We start from the raw sequence: 21,103 nt of genomic DNA, 5'->3' as shown, positions 1-21,103 counted from the left end.
TGTGCTTTGAGTCGACTGTATTTACTCTGTCATGTGTTGAGCAGGATTTATAACAGATTTTATACTCTAACATCTGAGCTATCCACATCAATGTGACACACATTCTTTATTAATGTGCAAAGATGATACGTTTCTTACCAGTTATAAACAGTCTATGAGACATATCTCGTCTCCAGCTCTATGGAAAGTCTGATGCTAAAAATCAGTCAGAATGTGATTTTCTGTTGAATCTGATTGTCCATGCAGATATAATTGCATCAGATCACTTGTGTGTGTGTGTGTGTGTGTGTGTGTGTTTACCTGTTGAGAATGTATGCAGGTCTGTGGTCTTCTGGTGTTTCCTGTGACCTCTTGACCCCGTCCTGTCATCTTCTGTTGTCTTGTAAGAGACAGTGACACAGTCCAGATTCCTCCGAGTCTCGGGTCCTGACCAGTGTCCAGCAGGTTTGTTCAGCCAGTGCTGGATGGACTGTGTCTGTCGCTGTTCACTGAACAGTCTGGGACTTTTCAACCTGAAATGTTTAATTTTCTGTGATAAATGTGCTTTCTTTGTGGTCGGCCAGTGAAAGCTGAATGACTGGCACATGTGAAATCATCTCAGTGTTGCTAACAAACGTTCAGTCGTAGTTTAAGACTCTTACTTTGACATACACCATATTCAAGCACGATGCTATTCACATGATATTTCAAGACAAACATTTATTCAATTCAGGTAATTCAAATCAACTTACAGATGAAGAACAACACAAAGTTAATGTTAATGAGGTAATTTAACACGAGATGTGCTAATAATACAAACAGAAGGGATTTATTTTAGGAACAATTTCCAGTGTTTCTTTAATTCTGTCAGCAGTGCCATTAGTGCTGCAAACACGACTCTTACAAGAAACCTCACCAGCAGCAACTTTGATGCTTTTCAGGGTTTCCAGGTCTTCATAATAAAACTATCCTAAAGGTCAATACCCCAGGTGCTAAAGATGACGTCACTGGGGTCACTTGAGCCTCCAGCAACAGTGTTAAAGAAACCAGAATCCACAGGATTTACCGATAAAAACACTGAGACCCAATCAGAATTTGACTTTAAGCAGCTTGAGCATAAAATGATGATAAAACAGCAGCACGCTTACATGCTCGTAAAGATTCAGGTTAAAGTTAATTTATAAAGTGCATCTAAAAAAAACAATTTTACCAAAGTTCTGTATAATCATGGTAAAATAATGAATTAAATCGAGCTTAAACTATAATAAAACATGCATACACAAGAGCCCAGGTCACCTGCTGAATCTAAAACTAAAAGAACTTCAGAGTGAGAGAAAACAGGTTTTTCAGTGTTTTATTAAATATACAGTAAAAAATGTGTACAGATCCATTAATATAGTATCCCCAGCATCAAATACTCTCATGTTTGAGTTGATAGAACTGCCAGATAAATGTATCTATGAGATACACGATTAACCCTTTCACACGATACTCTGACGACAGTACCGCTGTAACATTATAACGTGAGTCTCAGTCAGATCACACACTCTTCTGTGGTTTGCATTGCAATCTGCCCATAATCTACACGAGGTTCAAACCATAGATGCATTCATACAGCTCTGTACAACTGATAATAGTTTAATGAGCCAGAGGTCTTTCCCAAAACTAACAGACATCACACGTAAAATAGCTTTTATTTTATACAAGGCTACTTCCTGTAATTTAGAATAAATATGTAACAATACAGTGATATTGTACCAGTTATTAACCACTTTATACTTTTATACAGCCATAAAAACTTAAAAAAATACTTTTAAAAGCTCATACTCCCTGTTATAATTGTACAGGATAAAATGTGATTTATTAAAACATCTCTAGATTGCATCATTTGTTCAGAGGCGACACATTCATATAAAACATGCACACTTATGTCCTCCGCACACACACCGTGATGTGTGTGTGTGTGTGTCTCACAGCATTAAGCGCATTGAGGGACGCTGTTCTTTAGCGGACGGGTCCTCGGAGGGGTCATGCTGCAGCGTCAGTTTATCAGGAGTGTAGTCGTTCCGCTTCAGATCTGACCACACACACACACACACACACACACACAAATTTAATATAATGCAAATATAAACCAAATGAGTTGATGGTGAGCTGTAGATGTGACTCTGGGATGAAGCGGTGTTCAGCGAGCGCTAAACTCACCCGGAAGCTTGAGTTTCCTGCAGCACGAGTTGCAGTGATGTTTGGTGCGGAAGTTTCGAATGGCATCGTCTCCGAGATTCGCCGGCCCAAAGATCATATCATAAGACCTGACACAATTAAACACACAGAAGAAAACTCATGAACTCTATTCTATTATACAGTTTTTAATAGACCTCGTTCATACTCTGTTTAACACGATGAAAGCGAGGCTGAGGAGGACAGATTGAGAGACTTTACATGAACATAAATGAACATCTGCATCCAAACTGTTTCTCACCCTTTCTCTCCGCTCTTGATGACTGATGGATCTGTCAGTATCTCACCGACCCCTAGAGAGAGAGAGAGAGAGAGAGAGAGTGAGAGAGAGAGTGAGAGAGAGAGTGAGAGTAAGTGAGTGAGAGTGAGTGAGAGAGGGTAAGAGTGAGACAGAGTGTGAGAGAGTGAGACAGAGAGAGAGTGAGAACAGCAGAACACTCCTGAGCTCCAGTCACTCAGTGAATATGAAAAATTAAAAATATTACTTGGTGAAGGACCTGCTTCCTCTGTGGTAGCACATTATATTTACAAATGCCACAAACTAAGAGGTAAAGAGTGAACACATCTACATTAGAAGTACCATCAATGTTTATAGAAATGTATATGGATTTATTTTGCATGTATTTTATTCTATTTTATTTTATTTTTTCTTATGGATATATATGAATTTTTGTTTTGTTTGTTTCTAGTCTGCTATGTACAATGCTTTGGCAATATGTACCTTTGTATGTCATGCCAATAAAGCAATATGAATTGAAAAAAAAAATTGAATTGAGTGAGAGTGAGTGAGAGAGAGAGAGAGAGAGAGAGAGACAGAATGTGAGAGTGAGACAAAGTGTGAGAGAGAGAGAGTGACAGTGAGAGCGTGAGTGAGACAGAGTGTGAGAGGGAGAGAGTGAGAGAGTGTGAGAGAGTGAGAGACAGAGTGTGAGAGAGTGAGACAGAGTGTGAGAGAGAGAGAGACACATCTGTATATCTATATATCTGAATAACTTGTTCACTGTTTATTGCTTTGGCAACATTGTGTTGTTTCACAGTCATGCCAATAAAGCTCATTTGAATTGAATTGAATTGACAGCGAGAGACAGACTGACAGAGAGAGAGAGAGAGAGAGAGAGAGAGAGAGAGAGAGAGAGAGAGAGAGAGGGGCCATCACTTCCACTCTCTGAAACAAACACAAGTTTACACACACACACACACACACACACACACACACCTGTGATGGTAAAGCGTTTCTACACAGTATCCAGGCTTCATTTACACAGCCTGGTGCTGTTCTAATTCTGTATGGCCTTCATTCTTTTCAGATCATAAATAGAGAAACATTAAGAGACTCCCTGCTCTCACTCGTGTGTAGGCAGTGGATAGAGACGGTTTCTAAAGCTCTGATTACTGGAGTGTAGATGAAGAGATCTGAGCGAGACACAAACCCTGCAGGTCCAGCACCAGCAGCTCTCCTCGAGTGTACTCATACGTCCAGTGGCTGAAGGCCAGCATGGTTTCCTCCAGAAGGTTGGTCGGGACGATTTCATCCCCGTTGTTATTATTAAACTTGCGGAAGTCTCCAGTGATGCACTCCTCGATGGCAAACCACTGACCGGCAGAGTGACAGTAGAGCAGGAAGACCTCCAGAAACCTGCAGAACACACACTCTCAGAAACACCCTCAGGCGTGTGTGTGTGTGTGTGTGAGTGTCAGTGTGCGTGTGGGGGTGTCAGTGTGTGTGTGTGTGTGTGTGTGTCAGTACCTGGGGGAGTACGGGATGGTTTTGGGTCTGATCTGATTGAAGGCAAACGTGAGTTTCTGAGCTGCTCTCTGCTGCTGAATTTCCTGTTCACAAACACACGATCAGTCGCACACAGAAGGACCGCCTACTCACCTGTCAATCAACCACTGCACTCACTCAACAGTTTAAGACGTGAGTTCAGACATTCATTTAAAGCACTTCAGCACGCAATAATGTACATTTATATCACATTACACTACCATAAAAAACATACTGCAAATGTAAAAATTCATAATGTAGCGTAGTTCTAAATATAACGCTATAATCCACACATCTTGGCAGCTGTTATAGAAAAAGTTTGAGAGAGACTTCCACATGTAAAGCTCATTTCTGTTTTCTGTAGCAGAAATGTGGGTTAACGAGATGCGTGTAGTTCTGCACTCCTGTGAGTCTGTGTTTGGGTCAGTGAGGAGGATCCTCGTACCCTGAGACAGAGGTGCAGGACGGTGTCCTCTCTGTAGATGCTCTGCCAGGTGTTGACCACCTCGGGCAGGAAGGACTTGACGATGTACAGGTGTCCAGGCTTGAGGATGTCGTACTCGGACCAGGTGCAGAGCACCTTCAGCGCCCGGCGCAGACCTCCACCCATCTCCTCCTTACTGAGGAACTCGATCTTAGCACAGAGACCACGCTGAGCCCAGGACGACATGCTGTTATTGATGCTGTTGGGAGAGCTCTCCTCCAGACGGTACACGGTCACCGGTTCACCTGCACCACACACAAACACCTGAACGTCACGCTGGAACACACGAGCGGCGTCACGATCACACGCTACACCGCAGGACTGGGCGACGCGAACACCACACACATCACACGTCTGCAGCACGAGGAACAGCAAACATCAGTGACATCAGTGTAAGAGCAGATTCAAAGCTCCAAACTAAAGACTCGAAGCAAACCGAGCTGAGCTGAGCTCAATACTGACACTACTGTCTTTTAGAGCAGCTGAGTTTGGATTTGTGTCATGTGATGAAGATCTGACCGTCTTCATTCGCTCACCACAGGCCTCAAATATCTTAAATCAGAGAAACTGCAAAAACATGCATCTCTTCCGCAGTATTTCTGTCTTGTTTTCCAGAACAAATATCTAAACATCCTTAGATCAACACATGAAGTCTTGTTTTCTGAGAAACTGAACCTAATGATCTGAGTTTATGATTAAATCAAGAATAGATATTTGTTCTGTTTTAATCATCAACACACTTCATCAGTTTCACAGAAAACAATTATTTTGTAATTTTGCTTCTCTAGTAAATGTGTCTTGATGTAAGAATCTTTAGACATTTGTCTGTAATGTATTTCCCATCACTCCATGTGTGTGTCTTCACGCCGCCCAGAACTACATGAAACGAACAGCAAAGCATGATGGGACAGAGACAGAGAGACCGGGGTCTTACCTCGAGGGGGCACTGGGGTGAATGGAATACTCTGGGACAACCGCATCAGGTTATTACGCTCCACCGCTAACACACACACACACACACACACACACACACACAGGGCTGATGTCAGTACACGTCACAGGAGCAGCTACACACACACACTCAGGACAGTCTGTGTTCGAGCGAGGAAATCAGGAAACCGTCAGCTTTCATTGGATGAATGACAGAGACACTGACCTGAATACTGATAACTGTCCATGGGCTTGAACGGAGAACTGATCGCTGCTCCACACACACACACACACACACACACACACAGAGCAAAGAATGAGCAGAACAACACAAAATCCCACGGTATTACCACGCTCCTGATGCTATCAGTGTAGTGTAGTACTGAGAGACCAGCAGAGGTCAGACTTACAGTCCTTCCACACGGAGAGGTGTGTGTGACGAGCACCGTACAGCCCCGCTGCAGCTGAAACACACACACACACACACACACACACACAGGTCAGTTCAGCTGTCGTGATGTTTGTGGATCAGGTGATCATCAGATGTGATAAAACACTCACTGTTTGAGATGTCTTCTCCTGGACTCCTGAACACCAGAGAAACAAACAACAATCACTCATCAATACATCTCTCTTTCTCTCTCACACACACACACACACACGTCTGTGTGTCCACATCAGTATGCTTCATCAGGTTCACAATATTTACTTGTCTGTCTCCTAACCCCAAACTCTCACAGAAACCTGTTCATAACACTCGATATACATTTATGCATCAGTTACTCACGGTTTACTGGACTGAGATGATTTCCCCTGAGGATGAAAGACAGACAGAGTTACGGTGTGTGTGTGTGTGTGTGTGTGTGTGTGTGTGTGTGGTTTCTCTTAAACACTCATGTGTTGTTGTGTGTTTGACTGACCAGCAGCGGATCCTCATAACACGAGACGTCCTCCAGCGACACGCGTGTGCTCTCCTGCTTCCCGAGCGCTGCACACACAGATAAAGAGACGAGACGCTGCTTTAACATGCCTAAACCGAGAGAGAGGTGTGTGTGTGTGTGTGTGTGTGTGGCGTTCGTCCTCATGATGCGTCTCACACTCACCGGACTCTGGCTGCAGGACTGAAGGGTTTCTGTCGAGCTCGGTGAAGCCGGCGTACGAGTTCACCATCCGCACGTGACCCTGCGCCGCGGCCGCCTGCAGACACGCAACACACACGTCAGGATCGAGCCGCGCTGGAGACACACACCGTGTCTTTAACACACACTCACCGCGTCTTTAACACACACTCACCGCGTCTTTAACACACACTCACCGCGTCTTTAACACACACTCACCGCGACGTCTTTAACACACACTCACCGCGACGTCTTTAACACACACTCACCGCGTCTTTAACACACACTCACCGCGACGTCTTTAACACACACTCACCGCGACGTCTTTAACACACACTCACCGCGACGTCTTTAACACACACTCACCGCGACGTCTTTAACACACACTCACCGCGACGTCTTTAACACACACTCACCACGTCTTTAACACACACTCACCACGTCTCGAGTCTTTCTGGAGGGACTCGGCTGACGGCTGACAGCACCCTCTTTAGGAAACGACCTCTGACCCTCAGGATCATCCTTGTGACCTTTGGAGGAACACGAGAGAAGAGTTCAGAGACGGAGCGCACTTGTTTAGGAACAGTTGATTAGCGTCACCGTGTTAAATGATCAGTTTAATAACCCTGACCCTAACCAGCACCAGCCCGGGTTAGACACGACAAGACAACACTTCGTTCACTCCCGAGGGACATTTAGTTTGAGATGAAACCACCGCCAGAGGTCAGAGGTCACCCGTCTCTAACACACACAGGGGCATGCAGACGGGGTGAGGGTCAAGGGTCACCGTTAGGGTTCCCTGATTCCCAGCGGTGGACCGAAGCCAAACCTCCGTGTCTCTCTCGGAGTCTGTTCAGCGCTCTTCTGCAGCGGCCGTCTCTCTCGAAGCGCTGCGGGCCCCGGGGCCGGTGCTCAGGGGTCAGAGGGAGGCCCGGGAGGGGCGTGTTTCTGTCGGGTGGGTCGGGGGCGGGTCTAGCGTCTTCATCATCAGCGAAGGCGTGATTGACGTATCCCTCGCACTCAGGCTCACTCACGAACACCCCTGGGGGTCCTCCATCACTCCTCTCATAAACACCCTCCTCTTCCTCCTCATACTCACCCACGAAGGCCCCGAACTCCACTGTGACGTGCGCCGGCTCCGTGTGTGTCTGCGGCGGGGTGCTGACGGGGCTGCTGGGACACGTGTCCTGCTGCATGGAGCGTCCGCGGCGTCGCAGCTGTGGTGAGGTGACCTCAGAGGATCCAGACGAGGCTGTGAACGCAGGCCGTCTCTGGAGGCTGGGAGGAAGCTCCGCCCCCTGCCGCTCCTCGGCTCCGCCCCCGAACAGAGACTCTGCTATGCTGGTGGTGGGAGGCAGGAATCCCACGCTGCACCGCAGCAGAGCGCTGGACTTCGAGTGCCCCGTCAGGTCGGGCCCCAGGTTCTTGGAGACGCTGAGCTCGCGTGTGATCTGGTTGTGCACTTTGCTAGCCTCGGACGCTCGCTGCGCGGTCAGTGCCTTCAGTGTGTCCACCGTGAGTGCAGACAGGTCCTGCAGGTGTCCGATCTGAGAATCCAGCGTGTGCAGAGAGCGCTTGATGAAGTTCACCTTGTTTCCCACCTCCTTCAGCTGCACACACATCGTTTCCACCCTAAAAAACAAGCAGGTGTAAACAATCATTTCTCTTTTATATAGTACATTCATACTGTTTCAAGGCCGCTTTACAGAAAATAATCAGTTCCAGAGGCTTTAGTTCACATTTATGCATTTGCCAGACACTTTCATCCAAGGTACACATCAGGCCTTGCTTTCCCTGGGAATCGAACCTGTGACCTTGGTGTTGCTAGCACCATGTGCTACTGTTAAATTTACATTAGTGCATTTGGCAGATGCTTTTATCCAAAGCCAGTTGCACTGTATTCAAGGATTTTCAGCTAATGCGCTCCCTGGGAATCAAACGCATGATCTACTGTTTGGGCTTCTGAAATGTGTGGAGAATCAAGCGATCATCGATCAGATGTCGGGAGACAATGTAGTTTCAGGAACAACAGTAGTTGTTCACTTTAAATGGTATAAATGTGTCTGATTGGCTGTGAGTGTTCACTTTGACCACATGAGGTCATGAAGATGAAATCCTGTATTGAATGCTGCTACAGGTGAACACACACTAAAGAGGGACCCTGATGCATGTGGTTCATCGTCGTACCTGTCGGACGTGAGTCTGATTCTCTCTTCACTCCCAGAGTGAAACTGATCGTCTTTCTCGTGGAAGTATGTCTCCACGCACTGCTCCTCGAAGTCGTGCAGCTTCTTCTGGTCCTCCTCGGTCAGGAAGAGCTCTGAAAGACAGCAGGACGGTCAGATCCCTGTCAGACGCAGCAGAAGCGACGGTGTGAGAGAGAGGGAGGTACAGTACTTGGGCCGTAGGTGCTGCTGTCCTTCTTCCTCTTCCTGCAGATGGAGGACAGCACAGACGCGACGTGGCTGAGCAGAATCAGCGGCGGAGGAAGGACGGGCTTGTCGTGGTACTCCATGACGAAGTGATAGCGCTGGTATTTCCACACCAGGTTGGATATGGACTTCACCTGCATGTAGACGTTACTGCGGAGAAACGGCACGCTCAGTTACGGTGAAGAGGGTCACAGACACACAGCGTCCGGCGGCGCAGCACTCACTTGAAGAAGGCGATGAGCAGGTTGACCATCAGGATGTACTGGACGAACAGATAGACGGCCTGCAGCAGCTGCGTCAGCCACACACCGGGCCCGCACAGATCCTTCACGTTCGGGTCGCTCGAGTTCGCACACACTGACAACATCACCACATCATCATTACTACACAGAAAGAGCTAATCTCTCACACTGCTGCATGTTATATGTGATGCCGAATCCTGATTTCAAGGTCAGAGATAGAGGAAAATGCAAACGTGAGCCTGATGTTTTCTGATTCTGTGCAGGATAGTGCTTTGCTATGAACCGGTTCCTTTCTGAATAATGCAGATGTTTACCGTCGATCTCGTAGGCGTAGACTTCACCGTACATCATCCAGTAGGGCTGGAACACCACATCTCTGGCTAAGGTCCACGAGGGATCCTCGTTTGGGTACAGAATGGCTTTCCGGGGAACTCCAAAACTCAGCAGCACCACGGCCATGATGACCACGATGTAGAACATGTTGGCCACCTGCGGAGGAAGAGATCGGTCAGTGCTGGAGGACACGAGCGGCTCAAACACAGCTCTGAACGCTCGCTCACCATCTTCCCGATCATCATGACGTAGGGTCCGGCCTGCTGATTGACCAGCAGGATGTCCAGCAGCCGTACGTACCAGAAGATGATGTTCAGACAGTACACTAACCGGCCCGTGATGAACATGATCCCCGAGCCGAAGCGCAGACCGAAGCCCACGAAGAACATCAGGATGGCCAGGAAATCAGAAACGTTGAAGTAGTCGCAGAACCAGACTTTAATCTTCTGACTGATTTTACCTCCTTCAGACATGAACATCTAGAGAGGAAACACACATGTACTGATCACATGTCACATGTATACACAACACAAACACACGTGTGTGACCTCAAACCCTCGCTTCAGTCACATGACCAGAGGAGGCAGGGTTAGACGCTCAGCAGGAGTGTTACGAATAATAAATAAAGTTTCTAACATAGCTCATTAAAATATCTGAACACACACACCTCTCGAATCTTCTCCACCCCCAACGTGAAGATGCAAAGAATGACGACCCATTCCTGAGGAGACGGAAATGACTCCATCTTCACCAACACCACGTATGAATACAGCATCAGGAAGCCGATGTAGAAGAGCTAGAACACACAGAACACACCATTAGACACGTGACATCTCTCTAAAACCTTCATAAGGAGCTCAGATCTCCTTATGATCTCACACACACACCTGCGATAGAGCTATTAGACACTCGTACTAAACCAGTGACCAATCGCCATCACAATCACCATCATAAACACCATCACAACACAATGACCATCACCATCACAAACACAATCACAACACAAACACCATCACACACAATCACAACACAAACACCATCACAACACAATCACAACACAAACACCATCACAACACAATCACAACACAAACACCATCACAATGACCATCACAATCACCAACACAACACAATCACAACACAAACACCATCACAATGACCATCACAACACAAACACCATCACAACACAATCACAACACAAACACCATCACAGCACAACGACCATCACATTCACCATCACAACACAAACACCATCACAATGACCATCACAAAAACAATCACCATCACAGCACAATGACCATCACAATCACCATCACAACACAATCACCATCACCATCACAAACACCAACAAAAACACCAAAACAATCACAACACAAACACAATCACAACACAAACACCATCACAATGACCATCACAAACACCATCACCATCACAAACACCATCACAACACAATCACAACACAAACACCACCACAATGACCATCACAATCACCAACACAAAAACAATCACCATCACCATCACAACACAATCAGAACACAAACACCATCACAACACAATCACAACACAAACACCACCACAATGACCATCACAATCACCAACACAAAAACAATCACCATCACAACACAATCAGAACACAAACACCATCACAACACAATCACAACACAAACACCACCACAATGACCATCACAATCACCATCACAAACACCAACACCAACACAAACACCAAAACAATCACAACACAAACACAATCACAACACAAACACCACCACAATGACCATCACAATCACCAACACAAAAACAATCACCATCACCATCACAACACAATCACAACACAAACACCATCACAATGACCATCACAACACAATCACAACACAAACACCACCACAATGACCATCACAACACAATCACAACACAAACACCACCACAATGACAATCACAATCACCAACACAAAAACAATCACCATCACCATCACAACACAATCACAACTCAAACACCATCACAATGACCATCACAAACACAATGACCATCACAATCACCATCACCAACACAAACACCAACACAATCACTCCATCACACAGGATTTAAATCAGTGCTAAAATCAGGTAATTTTTAGTTTGATTTCATACAAATTAATAAAAAACAGGTGGAAATAAAATTAATTTATAAAATTATAACTTTTATTAATAATGAAAAACAAAAATGACATTTTTTTGCAAATGAAGTGATTTTAATGTTTTTTTTTATTTTATTTGTAATTTAATCAATTTAATGAATTCTTGTTACTCTGAGTAGCAGGAACGAGTAACGAGTGGAACAACAGCCCAGAACACTTGGTGCTGAAATCTCACACTTACACACACAGACACATACACGCAGCGTGAGAAGTTAGCCGCTCGTACCGTGTTGAACCAGAACTTGACGATGGGTGCGTGGTAGAAGGCGTAGAACCTGCGTGTGATGGGTAACCGGCGGGAGCGCACGTGCACCTCCGTCTCACTCTTCACATCGGCGTTCTCATTGGGACGGACTTCCTTAAACACATCCTGACACAAACACACACTCTGTCACTCTGTGCAGGAACACCCAGAACACTTCAGGGGTGTTTAACGTGTGATCCGCACCATGGGGATGTCGTCAGGCTTCTGCAGGCTGTGCTCGCTGTCCTCCATGCTCTGATGAGCGTCCTGCGACTGAGGGATGTGGGACATCTCCGCTTTAGTCTTGTACTCCAGCAGGAGGATGGCAGGAGGAACCAGGATGCTCAGGATCACCTGCACACACACACACACACACACAGCATCAGTCAGTCGACGGGTGGATGGATGGATGGATGGATGCAGGAGTGCATGCGGCGGCTGTACCTTGTACCAGGAGTTCTTGCGCATGTTCAGGCGGCCCATCCACATGTCGGAGAGCAGCATCTGTGTGCAGGTGTGAGCCACGAACAGACGGAGACGTGACGACACGGCCAGCTTCAGACAGGTGGAGTTACTCCAGTTCTTCAGCTCGTAGGTCAGCAGCTTCATGGCCATGGTCTCGTCCTGTCTGAACGACTGCTCCAGAAGATCCACGGCCAGCGTGCCGAACTCACTGACCACACACACACACACACACGTTTTGAAACTTTTAGTTTCAGTTAACTATAATAACCCTGTCTGGAGCTCAAAGAGTAGATTATGGCAAAAGCGTTGTTAAAGTGATGGTTCAGATCCCAGGGAAGGTCCCTTTGGATAAAAGCATCTGCCTGATGTTTTTAGTTTGAGTCTGACTGATGAAGACTCACCTGGAATACTCCTTCAGCTCCTCGGACGTGTCGTCCACCACGTCGCTCTTCTTGGCCTCGTATCCCATGGAGCGCAGCAGTTTGCAGGCCACCAGAGCCTTGGCCATGGACTCCTCTCCGTGCTGCCAGAAGAACAGAGACATCTTCTGCCGCTTCATCAGCACGGCCCACACCAGCAGCTCGTTGAAGGGGTACGGGAACCGGCGCGTCTCCGGGTCATCGATGTCCACCACCTCCTCCTTACTCTTCTTCTTCTGCTGCTGCTCTGAGACCGAGTCCAGCTGAGGAGGAAGACCACAGGTCACACACACGCTGAGACACACACACACTCACACTCACACTCGTCTTACCCTGGGCTTGTAGGGCTGCGCCGTGTTGATGAAGTGATTGTGTCGTGTTTTCTCTTTTTTATCTGCCTGAATGCTGAAAGACTCATGGGTGCTGCCCGCCGTGTGTCGACTTGACCGCTGACAGACAGACATACACACACACACACACACACACACATAGGCAGAAGAAGCATTAGATATTTCATTCTGATATAACTATTAAACAATAATAATAAATGTTAAATGCAGAAATCATTCAAATAAATTCAAAAACACTGAAAAGACTAATAAAAATAATAAAGAAAGTTATGTGTCCATCAACTGGCACCAGATAACTGTGAACATGCGAATGTGTTGTTAAATGTCTGAAATATTAACATCAAGTCTTCTATAAATCTTCGAGCACATATTGTAGCTGGTACAGTGTGTTAGCGCTGGTTTACCCGGCTGTTCCCGTGCAGGTTGTTGTAGATGATGCGGAAGCGTTTGCGTGTGTAGTTGCACCGGTACGTTCCTCCCATCAGAAACTCGATCACCAGACCCACGTCGATCAGCGTGATCCTATAGTTGGGCGGGAGGTTACCCTGACAGGAGAACACAAGGGAATAAACTCAGACGCCTGCAGTCGGTCAGACACACACACACACATCAGCTGAAGAGCGTTACCTGTTGACGTCCCTCACCAGGTGATAGAGCGTCGGATTGGTCTGAGTCTGTTTCTGTGAGAATAGAAATGTTCAGATTTACAATCAGATCAGTTTATAAGAGAGCAGAACATCTGTGTGTGTGTGTATACCGTGTTGTAGAGCTCCTCCAGACGTGTGTGTGTGTGTGTACCGTGTTGTAGAGCTCCTCCAGGCGTGTGTGTGTGTGTGTGTGTGTGTGTACCGTGTTGTAGAAGCTCCTCCAGACGTGTGTGTGTGTGTGTGTGTGTGTGTGTGTGGTACCGTGTTGTAGAGCTCCTCCAGGCGTGTGATTGTGTGTGTTTGTGTGTGATTGTGTGTGTGTGTGTGTGTGTGCCGTGTTGTAGAGCTCCTCCAGGCGTGTGATTGTGTGTGTGTGTGTGTGTGTGTGTGGTGTACCGTGTTGTAGAGCTCCTCCAGACGTGTGTGTGTGTGTGTGTACCGTGTTGTAGAGCTCCTCCAGACGTGTGTGTGTGTGTGTGTGTGTGTGTGTGTGTGTACCGTGTTGTAAAGCTCCTCCAGGCGTGTGATTGTGAGGAAGCGGTGCATACTGACGCCATTCTCGATCAGGAGCTTCACAAACTCCACGCGGTCCATCACCAACGCATCCAACATCGCCTGCTCGAGGGAGCCCACCTTCACACACACACACACACACGCACACAGTTTGACACACGACCTTGACACTAAGTGTTAAAGTCAGAGCCCAGAACTTTCATTCACATTGAACTGAAGCTTCAAAAGTAAGAAAAGGAAATCTCCTGAAGAATGTCTCTTTCTTCTGGTCCATGCAGTGTCCAATGCTGTCTGGTTCATCCACGTTTGGAGCATGAGGAGAGAACATGACTCCTGCGGGAACTACACTCAACACAACTCTTTTGCTTCACTTTTGTTGGTTGTCTTTAGCTTGATTTCTGGAACCAGCCAAATTCTATAAACTATGTGGTTACACTATTTTAAAGTGATATTGTTAGCATTACTACACAAATAAGTACTGAGTAATATTAATTAAATACATGTGCTTAATATTGGGTTACTTTTAATTATGCATAATTCACTGTCATTACTAAAGCAAGCACTAGTTATATTATTCTAATACCGTGCAATGATGATATTTATGAAGTTACTTTACAGTTTACAGAATACAACTCTTCTAATTTGATACGTCAAAGTAACACTGTACTAGTTACAGTATCAGAATGTGTTCAGAGGTCACTGTGTGTGTGTCGTGTGTGTGTCTGTGTGTTCACTACAAACACAACTGTTTCTCTCCGTGTTTATGGGCACACAAACACACACAGGTACGAACCAGCAGCTGTCGTCCGTAAACAAACACCGTGATCTTTAGCGATGTCCACCCGATCCCACGCCAGCGTCAGGACCAGCTGATCGAAGGCCGACGCGTTTGTGCCTGTGAACACACACACACACACACACACACACACAGTGATAAAGTGTTTCTCCTCAAACTAAAGTAAATGTTTGAACAACAGAATGTGATTAACCTGCTGAAACACCAAACCATCTTTCTGTCTGTGGTTTTACTCAGCAGTATTCAGTTATGTGATATCACAATAATGAACGATAAGTAACAAATACCTACTTATTTAGACTTACTAGACCATTTATTTTTTATGTTTTCCAACATAATAAATATAAACATTTTATAAAATTCAGCTTAGAAAAAAGAAAATAATAAATTATATATGTACAAAATAGAAAGAAAGAAAGATTATTTAAATGTAAATGACATTGAACTTTTTTTTTCTGGGTCCGTCTTAAAAAACTAAACAAAAATCATATGTTTGTGTGTGATGGAAGTTCAGGAGATGATGGTCTGATTTGGTTCATTTGCAGCAGAAACACCTGCATCGGTCAAACCCACACCACACACACACACCACACACACACACACGATGAGGGGTCGTTCCTCTCTGACCTTTGAGCAGAGCCTTCAGGATGGCCACATCGATGTCCTGATGGTCTCTGAGCCCACAGGAAACACTGTGATCTGAAACACACACACACACACACACACACACACACACACACGAGGGTCAAACACCAACAGGACCTGCAACCTGTGTGTCACTTCCACAATAACAACAGCTTATTGACTAAATACTGACTGTGTATGTGTGTGTGTCTGTGTGTGAGAATGTGTGTGTGTGAGTGTGTGCATGTGTGTGTGAGAGAGTGTGTTTGTTCACCAGCTCTTTGTTCTTCATGCACTCCATCAGCGTCTGGAAGAGATGCAGCGCCTCACTGTGGCTAAAGTTGAAGGTTTTCTTGATTGTCGTGATTATGTCGGCCTCGACGCCGTCAGGCAGCGCTCTACACACACACACACACACACACACACACACACAGAATTCATCTCGACTCAAGGTCTGATACAACACTGAACATCTGACTGCACACATAATCAGATACGAAACATCACAGAGCTCAGAGATTTACGCATAAGTCATTGTGTGTGTGTGTGTGTGTGTGTGTGTGTGTGTGTTACCCGTCCTGCTCCGTCTGCTTGTGTACGTATGCCAGTATATCAGCGGCGCGTCCGGTTCCCTCACACACCACCACCGGCACCGGAGGACTCTCCTGAAGATACTCCAGCACCGTCAGGATCACGTTTGGACCGCCTTCGAAGATCAGAGCCACGACCGGGACGCCCTGACCAATGCCTACACACACACACACACATAAATACATTTATACATCTATATATATATGTGTGTGTGTGTGTGTGTGTGTATAAAAATTACATTTCGTCACTTTTTGATCCCTGCCTCACACTTGCATTGATGTTTTTTCTGAGTTTCTCACATCATTTTAATTCTAACATGTGAAAGAGTCTGAATGAAGAGCGAAGAACTGCTGCATCATAACAGATGCTTATAACCAACTGTTTGGGACTTAGATGTGTGTGTGTGTGTGTGTGTGTGTGTGTGTGTGTCTCACGGGCGTGGATTCTCTGCTGGTTAATGTGTTTCTCCAGTTCTCTCCTGAGTTTGACTTCAGCTCCATATTTCCCGACTGTCCCATCATCCACCAGGACGAAATGAGAGTGGAAGTTATTCAGGACGTTGAGTTTACTGAGAGGATTCAGCAGGGTTTGGTAGGGCGCTACAACCTGAACACACACACACACACACACACACAACAATGATTTCATACAGAAGCTCCTGATTTTTTTGTGATTTGAAACACTAATTTATTTACAGAACTTTGTACATACTGTACCAGCATTACTGCTGTAACGTTTCCATCTAGCGTTCAGAGGTTTACGGTCATTAAGACTGTTTAATGTGTGTGTGTCTCCTCTGTTATCAAGGCTGCTTTTATTTGATCCAAAATACAGAAAAATACAGAACTCTAATATGCTGATTTGCTGCTCAGATGAAGCCATTCAGTGAGATTGACAGAAATGGTCACATGTAAATAAAGGTCATAAATAGGCTGTATGTGTGTGTGTGTGTGTTATAAATGAGTCTCACGTCTCTTCCGATGAGGTCGTTCCTGTTTTCGATCACTCCCCAGGGTGCTATTCCCACCGTACAGATTTTCCGAGCCGATCTGGACATATGTTCCTTCAGAGCGTCCCCCACATGTTTGGCCACACCTGGAAACGCAGTGGAAAAACCCCCACAGTCAGCGGTTATAGTGACCGTGACCCTCAGGGGTCGTGACCTCTCTTCACAAGTGTGTGTTCAGCAGCAAGTGTCTGTGTGTGTGTGTAGAGGCAATGTGAGTGTGTAAACACTAATAAAGTGTATCAACCTGATCTTTAAACTCAAATGACTGTCATTATGATAATCAAGTTAATCCTGTAACTGCTATATGAACACACACACACACACACACACACACACACACTCGCTGAGTCTGCGGTCTGTACAGCAGGTAGAGAGTCTGGTGGCACACATCTGTACCCATGATGCACTAGTAATGAGTGTGTGACCTGTGTTGACCCCTCCGGTCAGGATCCAGGCCCCGGTGGTGACAGCAGCTTTGATCAGTCCTTTTCCCACCACCTGTTTGATCCGCGGATGCAGGTCGAAGTTCTGGATTCCCCCGTGAACGCTGATGACGATCTTTGGCAGCTCCATCTGCCACTCCTTCAGCATGAGCCTCAGGATGGCCTCCGGACGGGAGTCATAGGAGAGACGCACATACTGCAGAGAGCAGAGCAGGACATCATCAACCCCTGACCAATCAGAACGCTGCACTGAGTGACATCATTAACCCCTGACCAATCAGAGCGCTGGACTGAGTGACATCATTAACCCCTGACCAATCAGAACGCTGCACTGACTGACACTCATGATCATTCTGAGCATTCTCTGTGTGTGTGTGGGAGTGAGTGTGTGAGAGAGAGTGAGTGTGAATGAAAGTGAGTGTGTGAGAGTGAGTGAGTGTGAGAGAGAGTGTGTGAGAGTGAGTGAGAGAGTGAGAGTGTGTGAGAGAGTGAGTGTGAGAGTGTATGTGTGATAGTGAGTGTGAGAGTGAGTGAGTGTGAGTGTGTGAGAGAGTGAGTGTGTGAGAATGTGAGTGAGAGTGAGTGTGAGTGTGTGTGAGAGTGAGAGAGAGTGAGTGAGTGAGTGAGTGAGTGAGTGAGTGAGTGAGTGTGTGTGAGAGAGTGAGTGTGTGTGAGAGAGTGAGTGTGTGTGAGAGAGTGAGTGTGTGTGTGTGTGTGAAAGAGTGAGTATGTGCGTGAGAGTGTGAGAAGAGTGTGTTCTCGGTGTGTGAGTGTGAGAGTGTTCTCGGTGTGTGAGTGTGTGTGAGAGTGAGTGTGTTTGTGTGTGGGAGTGAGTGTAAGAGTGTGTGTGAGTGAGAGAGTAAGTGTGTGTGTGAGTGAGAGTGAGTGTGTGCGTGAGAGTGTGTCCAGACCTTGGCTCTGTATGAGTGGGATCCTCCCTGGAAGTTGATGACTCCATAAGCGTCAGTGGGACTCTCCTCCGTGTGCTTCTCCACTGACCACTGCTCCAGATCGGGCAGCTCTCCCTCGGTCAGACGCACGTCTGAGTATTTCGCTGGCAGTGTGGCGCTGAAGCCCACGTGCTGCCGAACCAGACGCCCACAGCAGCATCTAAACACACACACACACACACACACGTCAGCACACGCTCCTCTGAACACCTCGACTGTTCGAAATGTCTTAAAGTCATGTTTCGTGACACTCACCGCACGAGCTGCTGACAGATTTGGCATCCTGGGAGACATCTGCAAAAAACACAAACAGAAGTCATATCTGAGGGAAACCAGATCCATCATTGTGTTCAGATGATCAGGACACGTGAAGCAAACGGAACTGAATGAAGTCATGCTGTTGTGCTGGTCTCATCGCTGCATCAATATGCCTACTTCCATCTATATAGTAGGCAAAAAAATACATGATAAGACTAGTATATAGCATTCATAAAACAGCAGGTAAAAAGTGGATGACCTACTACATCCTCTGAGATTCTGATATGCACATCCAGTGAAAACTATCCCATGAGGCCACGGGAGAGGATCAGTGAATGGCAGTGATGCACCAAGCACTGTTAGACATGAAGGATGTAGCATTCATACTACCCACACTCATACTACACAGAACCTGTTTCTTTAACCGTTTAAATATAGTTCCTGGTAGATAGCATGTGATTTTGGACGCAGCTGATGTGATTGTGTCTGTAGGAGGAAGGATGCCAGTGTGTTATCAGGCCAATGTCATGTGGTTGTGATGGCATTCTGACTTGACTGCACACTAAAGATTGAGCCTTTAATAACTACATGAAGTGCATGATGTACCTGTGAGGGTCCTTCGACACGGGCAGAATATAGACACATTCCCTCCTGGTGAAAGTGTGTTCGATCCAGGACTTCTGGGACTGCAGGACACAAACACAATCAGGATGAAGAACTGACTAACATTTCACACTGAAAACATTAGGTTTACATCTAATAATGACGTGCATCTGAGCGCAACGGATTAATGAAGCGAGAAACATTGGGTGGGACTCAATGCACAGGATGTTGATTGTGTGTTGAGATGTGGGCGTGGCTCTCAAATGGAGGCGGGCCTTGATTGTAAGGCAGGGGTGGAGTTTAACTGGACTAAATGAGTGGAGAAGTCCTACATCCATCACAAGAGAGAAGTCTGTCGTCTCACTGGATTACACATTACAAGGACTACATAAAAAAAAGAATAAATAAACAACCACCCAGAGATGAAATAGCTCATTAAGACGAAGACAGGATGAATTTCCATTTCATGCGGACATTAAAACATGTTTATCTCTGTTCATACGTGTGCTGAATCAAACGCACTGCTCGTGTTTGGTGTGAAATGGGCCACTGAAAAGACAAACTACATCATTACAGTCTAAACACAGATTTTACATCAAAACTCAAGGACACTGCGTAAAGGGAACAAAAAATGGCCTTAAAATCAAACTAAAGGGTATTCATATTGAACTTGACAGGTCCAACACAATTACAGAGCACCGGCTGGAGAGTGAAATGTAGGGCCTTATGAAACATTTAATTTTTTCTCATATTCTATTTTTCTGGATTCCATTTTTTTCTGTTTGAGTTTTCTAGACTCCGTTTTGAATGAAACTTTATTAATCAAAAAATATGTCTAATTAATTTAAATCATGAAACACACATTTTAACAGCAATTTATTAAACATTTATCAAACATTATACTTATCACCCTCTAAATTATTGATATATTTAGGGCACTATACGTTTCTTTTTTGTTAGATTTTTTCTCAAATGCAGTTGAATTTTTTACATATTCTGTGTTTTCCATTCATTTCTGGATTCCATTTTTAAATGGTTTAAATTGTAACTATAACTGATTTTTTTATTTTAAAAAAATTACTATTATTATTTATTTATTTATTTTACTTTGTTGTGTATTTACATTTTTTGGTTAAATATTTTTTCTAGTAAATATTCTTTAAAAATAATGTTTTAATAATAATTTTAGCAGTAGAATTCTTATTACAGTAATATATTCCAGTCCCAATTTCTTCAAGTTAAACCGAACTTTTATTTTGACAGGTTGCTCTGAAGACCTTTGAGTTTCTGTGTGTATATGATCTGACCATAGTTTTCCTCAAATGAAACCGTAAAATGTTCATGAAGTGACTCTCAGGGCAGTTTAACAGATGTTTATGTGTTCTTGTATTGAGGCATAGTAGACGAAATAAATACATTTGTCCATTAATTAATTAAAATTATTTCTGGAACTTTTTGCTCTATGTACGGAAGTCATTCAGACGTGCAGATGATTC

At 45.3% G+C, this 21,103-nt stretch overlaps 1 pseudogene; it reads right to left on the bottom strand.

Annotated features, from left to right (window-relative positions):
* Positions 1-1,319: 1,319 nt before the first annotated feature.
* The window catches only part of LOC113118434 (transient receptor potential cation channel subfamily M member 7-like), a 27,834-nt pseudogene continuing 8,050 nt past the window's right edge, over positions 1,320-21,103 (bottom strand).

The sequence above is a fragment of the Carassius auratus genome, chromosome 18 (assembly GCF_003368295.1).
Source record: "Carassius auratus strain Wakin chromosome 18, ASM336829v1, whole genome shotgun sequence".
In the NCBI taxonomy this organism is placed as follows: domain Eukaryota; kingdom Metazoa; phylum Chordata; class Actinopteri; order Cypriniformes; family Cyprinidae; genus Carassius; species Carassius auratus.
This window is presented reverse-complemented; position numbering and strand designations above follow the sequence as displayed.